This window comes from Magnolia sinica, chromosome 4 (genome assembly GCF_029962835.1).
Source record: "Magnolia sinica isolate HGM2019 chromosome 4, MsV1, whole genome shotgun sequence".
NCBI classification, from domain to species: domain Eukaryota; kingdom Viridiplantae; phylum Streptophyta; class Magnoliopsida; order Magnoliales; family Magnoliaceae; genus Magnolia; species Magnolia sinica.
The window spans coordinates 68,067,598-68,074,261 of NC_080576.1; the positions used below are offsets into that span (position 1 = coordinate 68,067,598).

The 6,664-nt window shown below is 36.1% G+C and overlaps 1 long non-coding RNA gene across 4 annotated transcripts; it reads right to left on the reverse strand.

Annotated features, from left to right (window-relative positions):
* Positions 1-256: 256 nt before the first annotated feature.
* On the reverse strand, positions 257-3,641 carry LOC131243193 (uncharacterized). 4 transcript variants are annotated; one of them, XR_009169938.1, is made up of 7 exons: positions 3,443-3,641; positions 3,214-3,305; positions 2,873-3,098; positions 1,827-1,955; positions 1,621-1,696; positions 1,123-1,179; positions 257-866 (listed from the first exon to the last, which is right to left on the reverse strand). It is a non-coding gene; the product is annotated as an uncharacterized LOC131243193 (long non-coding RNA). The 4 variants fall into 4 exon arrangements; XR_009169937.1 differs by having other exon boundaries at positions 1,002-1,179; XR_009169935.1 differs by having other exon boundaries at positions 257-1,179.
* Positions 3,642-6,664: the final 3,023 nt, after the last annotated feature.

The following is a 6,664-nucleotide window of genomic DNA, read 5'->3' on the forward strand; positions in this document are numbered from 1 at the left end:
AGAATGGCTCATCAGTCGATCCCCAAACGAGGTTTCTCACCTGTCGGATGTTCAGATTCCATTGCTGACTCAAGTCCAGTCCCAGATTTGCTCTTTGTTTTTGTGCCGCCATAAACAAAACTCCCAACTATTAAATGTACAAGACCAATAACCATCTGGTTTTGTTAAAAAATATAAGCACTTCTCTAATCAATGCTAAAGATTCACATTTTTTCAGTAACAGAGTTTCTATTCATATAAAAAAATGCTCCAGATAACCAAACTGCATCAAAATGTGATTAACCATTGCCTTGATAACCAAGTTGCATCAAAATGTGATGTGTCGATCTGTGCATGTGTTATATAACTACAGCATGTGTGTTTCCTGACTTCATTGTGTTCAACATGCATAATCCTTGTTAGCATCACCCACTTGTAACCAAAAATAAAAACTCACATTGCTCTGTTTTCTCTGCTTCTCTTTCTTTCAAGCCCTCTAAAAATCCCAAAAACCATTTTCATTGCTTAAAATCTTCAACAACCAAAAAAAAAAAAAAAAAACCAGCTTTTTGTCTCTTATTCCTCTTTTCTTCTAAAAAAAACTCCAAAACGTTATAAGAACCAGAAACCAACATTCCAATAACGGCTGGAAAAACCCAGCAAAGAAATCCAAAAATAAAAAATAAAAAAATCCCAAACAAATGGAAAATACAAATTAAACAGCTTTTTTCTGAAAAGAAACAGAGATCCCACATGAGGAAAAAGAAAAAGAAAGCAAATCCAACCCAAAAAAGAATTAGAGAAAAAGAAAAAGAAGCCTGCACATATATGGTGTTTGGATGAGCAGTAGCTTTGAGAAGATAATCAGTACCCCAACGAATAGCTTCCTACAACGAATATCATCATACAGAAAAGTTATGCAGCAAAATTGAAGAACTAAAAATATAGAAAAAGATAAGGATGAGATGTCATAAAAGAGAGAGAGAGAGAGAGAGAGAGAGAGAGAGAGAGAGAGACAATACTTCAAGAGCACATGCTTATCTTCTCAATTATAAACTCTGAAAAACTAAGAAAAATCTACATTATCTAAAAACCAAATAAACATCCAACAATTCATGGGTTCAAGTGAATGCTTCCCCATACTTTTGTTCAAATATTAATCTTTCCCACTCTTTCTTTAGATCCATAGGTGCCTCAAACCTATTGGACAATCATGGCCTGAACAAAATCAGCAATACATAGCCTCCAAAACAAATAGTATTCAATTATCAACTTTCTTTCAGAAAGTTTTAAATCTCAAGTTCGTAAACTGGAGTAAAATGCAAAATATGGCATGGACATTTCAAACATGAGAATTATCTTCAAATTACCCCACATTATGATCCCAACCATTGAATGAGTGGGCCTTTCTAAAACTTGCTGTCCAACTATTTTTGGGCAATCAGAAACATCCAACCAGTAAGATATTACAATGTGTGACCCATAGATTGGTAGATTTGGAAAAGCCAAACAAATGCACCAAATGGACAGAAAAGATAGCTTATGTGTTCAATGTCTTGTGCATCTATTTTTATTTCATGTTGGGAAAACACTACTTTTGTAATTGGTACAATATTTGAATGGAAAGTTTTGTTCTCGCACCTTATGTTATATTGGTACATGCAGCTATATGTTGTTGCAGAAGGCTCTACCCATGTGTGGGCTTAGCAAACTTCACCTAGAAAATATGCCTAGGTCCAAGAATCAGGTTGGTGTCAAACTAGGTGAGCTAAACGTATGCTAAAGAAATGGACAGCCAACATTTAATCTATATATATGGCTTATCAAATGATAAGAGTTAGACTGACCTGAATTTTGGGTAGGGAAGGCGGGATTGTGACCTGCACCTGCACCTGTTGGGCAGCTTTGATCATGGACCCATGTAAACTCCCCGGTGAAGCATTGTGAACCTCTTTTCGAGCCTACACTCTAAATAACTGTTTCACTTTGAATGAGCATATTACATCCAAACATAGATAAAGTATTAATACATCTCAGGCATTACAGAAACAACTTATTGTATTGAAGTACTGAACATTAGTAGCCAAACCAAACCACAAAAGAAAAAAAAAACACACAAATGCCTATCCTTAAAGCATTATTCCACTTTTCAGGCTAAAAATTCAATAAGGGTGCCTAAATGCCCATCCTTGTAGTGTTTTGCCTACTTTTCAAGATAAAAATCATGGTAAAGTCACAGGCTATTCTTGAGGTATTTTTCTCTCTATTCAAGTTAAAAATTCTGGCAAGGGCATGTAAATGCCTATCCTTGAGGCATTTAACCCACTGTTCAGGATAAAAAATTTATGTAAGGGAACCTAAGTGCCCATCCTTGATGAAAATGTCACATCTTTTCAAGATAAAATCATGTAAGAGAAGCTAAATGCATTTCCTTGATGCATTTTCGTCACTTTTCAGGATAAACATCAATATGCCTGCATGTAAATTTGTATCCTTGTGGCATATTCCCACTTGTCAAGGTAAATAGCACTAGATATAAAAATTTCAAAAAGATGTAAGTGCATTACCTGTAATCTGAAATAATATTAACACTGATTTCAAATCCTTGTGATCTAAAACTCCGCAAACTGTCAATACTAATTAAATGGAAGACCTAAAAATGACACTTCCCTTTTCTCACTAGCTGTGCATTTGATTGCACCTAATCATGAAATTTCATGATATTTGATGCAACCAAATGCACTCTAAACCATAAACTGATAAAAAAGAAATTTCAGATGAAAGAAAATGAAATTTGTGGCCCTCCCCTATAGTAGCCCCTTTAAAATAAGAATTCAGAATTACAGACAGAATCACATATAAAAACAGGAAATTCAGATCATAGAACCCATACCATGAAGGACCTGAGTTCATTCTTCATGTCAGCAATGCCATTCAGAATCTCAATCTTTTGGACATGACCAAGTTTGCTGAGAAAATTTAACTCCACTCCTTCCTGTTGCTCCAATTTCTCCTTCCTCTTTTCCTTTGCCACCTTTTCATATTCCTCAATTGAGTCCTCATCAATTAGACAGCCTGTCATGCTCTGCTGGACATAGAATTTTGTGCAAGCATTACACCTGCAAAGAAGATTTCTCCATATCTTAGAAAGAAACATGGGTTTTTTCTTCTCTGAAACAAATGAGGTTTGACGTGGATCCACTCTAAATATACAGTTGGGATTTGAAATGCTACCGTGGGCTGCATCCTGCTTTAAAGCCACATTTTTCTCCAAATTCACTCCAAGCAGAGGATCCTTCTCACTCGGTACAGTATTTGCAAATAACCTGATTTATCAAAGGGAAACAATCATAGTTAAAAGCTTAGTACAAGTATTATAAGAAGCACAACTTACTCAAATGAAATAAAAAAGAAAATGTATGCATTTTCCTTCAAAAATTTTGATCTGACAATGAAGATTGACCTTAATGATGTTGCCGACTAAGGGAGCTGTTTGTTGAGTTTAATCTTTTCCTGATTTGTTGAGTTCAACAGAGAACAATGTGCATTGTATGCTCCAATGAAAGGGACTTTACGAGGGAAGGTGCAAAATTCTAACTGTGGCTGCACCACCACGCTAGAGCAACAATGCTGAGCAGAAAAACTACAACAACTGGCATAACGTAAATAGTCCCTCCTAAGATTTTACAGCACATGCAAAGGGATATTACTAACTTGTAGATATCTCATACGGCATGATATTACTCATTGACCTATGACCAATAGTTCCCGCTTACTATCAGTTCTAAAGTCAAATAAGTAGGAGGGCAAATATCAGCCTGCAACTTATCTATAGTATAGAGTTAGTCATGTCATAACACTGTCAATATCAGCATGTTGCATTATAGAATGTATAAAATGCACCTAATGAAATGAGATATAGTTAAAAATTGGGGCACATATATTGGTGATCCTAGAAGAACTGGACTTTGAAGAGGCTTCAAATCTATGCCGAGTGAATATGTTGCCACAAGCAGAAGCATTAACAGCATACTCTTTCTTATCATGAACTGTAACACAAGCCAGCAGCCAAATGATCAGTGCCATCACATTCACAAGTAGCTTGGGAGTTAATGTGGCCTGTTAGCACTTAAATGAAAGACAAAAATGCTAAGTAGGATACATTATTCAGTCGAATCATATCACCACTAGTCATAAACAGGTATTTAGACCACCATATTGAAATGAGGTTGCCAGATGTGGGAAATTAGGGAAAATTGACATCCAAGGAGTTGCCTTTCCTCATACCTTAACCATTAAACAATCCGTATTAAGACATTGAGAAGGTCAAGGATTTCTGCAAAGGCATCAAGTACCTTCCAAGGGATGACAATCCTCTTGCTAGCCCCAAAAGAACACCATTGAGGGTGTATCCCTTGATGATTGAACCATAACCCTGTGAGACAGAAAGGTGCATCTCAAACACATCTAAAGTGACTTGGACTAAGCCACTGTAATCATTTCCTCAAGGGTGCCTATGTGGAGAAGTAAAACCAGCCAACAAGAATGGCATTAAACACTCTCATAACTGCCATGCCTATGTATTATCGATTTCACTTTTTCGAGTTTAAATATCTAAAATTTCAATTACAGTTGAAAGAAAAAAGAACTTTTAAGATCTCTAAAAAAAAGAAAAGAAAAAGGAAAAAAGAAGAAGAAGAAGATGAAGAAGAGTTTTAAGCTTCTTCTTTTTCCAGGACATCAACAGGATTTTGTAAGTGAATAGGCTCAGTGACCACTTGATGTATATAGGTAAATTATCTCCATCACTAATTTTTATGAGGTTAGCTTTTATTGAATGCCTTTTCTGTCTTAAAGGCCTTTTTCCTAGAAAGATGTCCCAGATTTTATCGAGTCCATTTTTTTATGTAGGTCAATCTAGGTTTGTTAGGACCCAATCAATTGCCACTTGATTCAAGTGTTATAGGACAGTCCACACTTCGAAATATGAAGTATTTGTGAAGCATCCAATGAACTAAGCCTTCGAAGTAAAAATTCAACAACTATTCGGTAAGAGGGGATTAATATCCAGCAGTTAGAAATGATTTGCAGCAAATAGCTGGAATTTTCCAGCAAGTTGGAAATGATCTCAGCATTAAAGAAAAAAGTTCCAGCAGTCAATGTAAGATTCCAGTAATCAGAGAAACTGTTCAACACATACAAGATGCACTTGCCAACACTAACAAGAGAAGAAACTTCTACTTAAGAAAATGAATGTTTACAAGCCCCAAATTTCCAATTCCGTACATTTATCTTGAAAAGGAAAAAAAATATAAAAAATCAGTTATTGTTCTTCCGATCTCTCCAATGACCTAACATGAGAACTATTTACACTAGTGATAACCCAAGGATCTAAACTAAATTTCAGCCCTTGATTTAAAACTAATCTCAGTCATTTATACTACCTATTCTAGAATTCCTAATGAAAGGAACAATAAGCCTTGCAGAAGTCCCTAACTAAGACATACATGGCGGCCCACAAGTGGACCAAGAAAGGATTGAAAAATTGTCCCTTATTGGCTGATATGGGCATTTCCAGATGACATCTTCCTGCCCAGCGACATGATACGGGCTTGTGTCAGTCCTGATACGCTCTTACATGTCACCTATTAGAGGCTACTGTTCAATTATTTTCACTTTTTTCTTGTGAGTTTCATGTAGTTTCTTCTTTTCAAGCATATAGGAAGGCTAGGACTCACTTTTGGTACATCTCTGCCTATTTTAGAGATGACAACACAAGTGTTGTGTGTGATTTGATGAATTGAAGCAGAAGAACTAATTAATGTGACTTTTGGTTAAAATGTGTAACTAAATGCGTTAGAGCAAGAATTGACAATCAACTGGGGTGGCATGTATTGACTTTTCACCTGATGGTTAGTTAAATCTGGCTAACTAAAGCTTCTCTCTGTCTCGATTTGTTAATTCGTCTTTGTTGTGCAGTTGACACTTCCAGTTGAAACTCTGATTGATATTGGTGTAGTTCTAGAATTTTGAATAGATTTACCGATTTTCTATTTTGGATGCTTTTCTAGGAAAGCATTTGGTGTCTATTGGATTTCTAATGATGGGTACCTCAGTCTCTCGGACTGAAGAATTGGAAGGTTGGTAACCAAGCTTAAAGCAAGTACATCTTGCACTGCAATTTCATCTGTTTGCTTCTCATCAGATGGAAGCTCTTTTGTAACTGCTAGGAAAAAGCACTTGAAGCTCTGGCCATTGGGGTTATCTACAAAGCCTCGCTCACACGCAGGAGCTGGGTTGATGAAACAAAATGACTGCTAGCATATTAACTGTAGAAATGCATGTCTACATAAAAACAGAACGAAAGAAAATAGGAAATTTTCAACATTAGTTTAGTGAAGAAAAGGCTGATTTGTCATGCCAGCATTAGAACACCAGCGGCAACATCATTTAGATCTTTACTACAAATGATTTCTCTCAGTAAGAGAGAATGAGAGATTCATCATCTATTACAAAAATGCATAAAGGCCGATTTGTCATGCAAGCATCAGAATATCAGTGGCAACATCACAGAGATCATAACTACAAATGATTTCTCTTAGCAAGAGAGAATGAGAGATTCATCGATCTGCTACAAAAATGCATTAGTAAGACCATCATGATAACCACAAGTGATGCAAACATG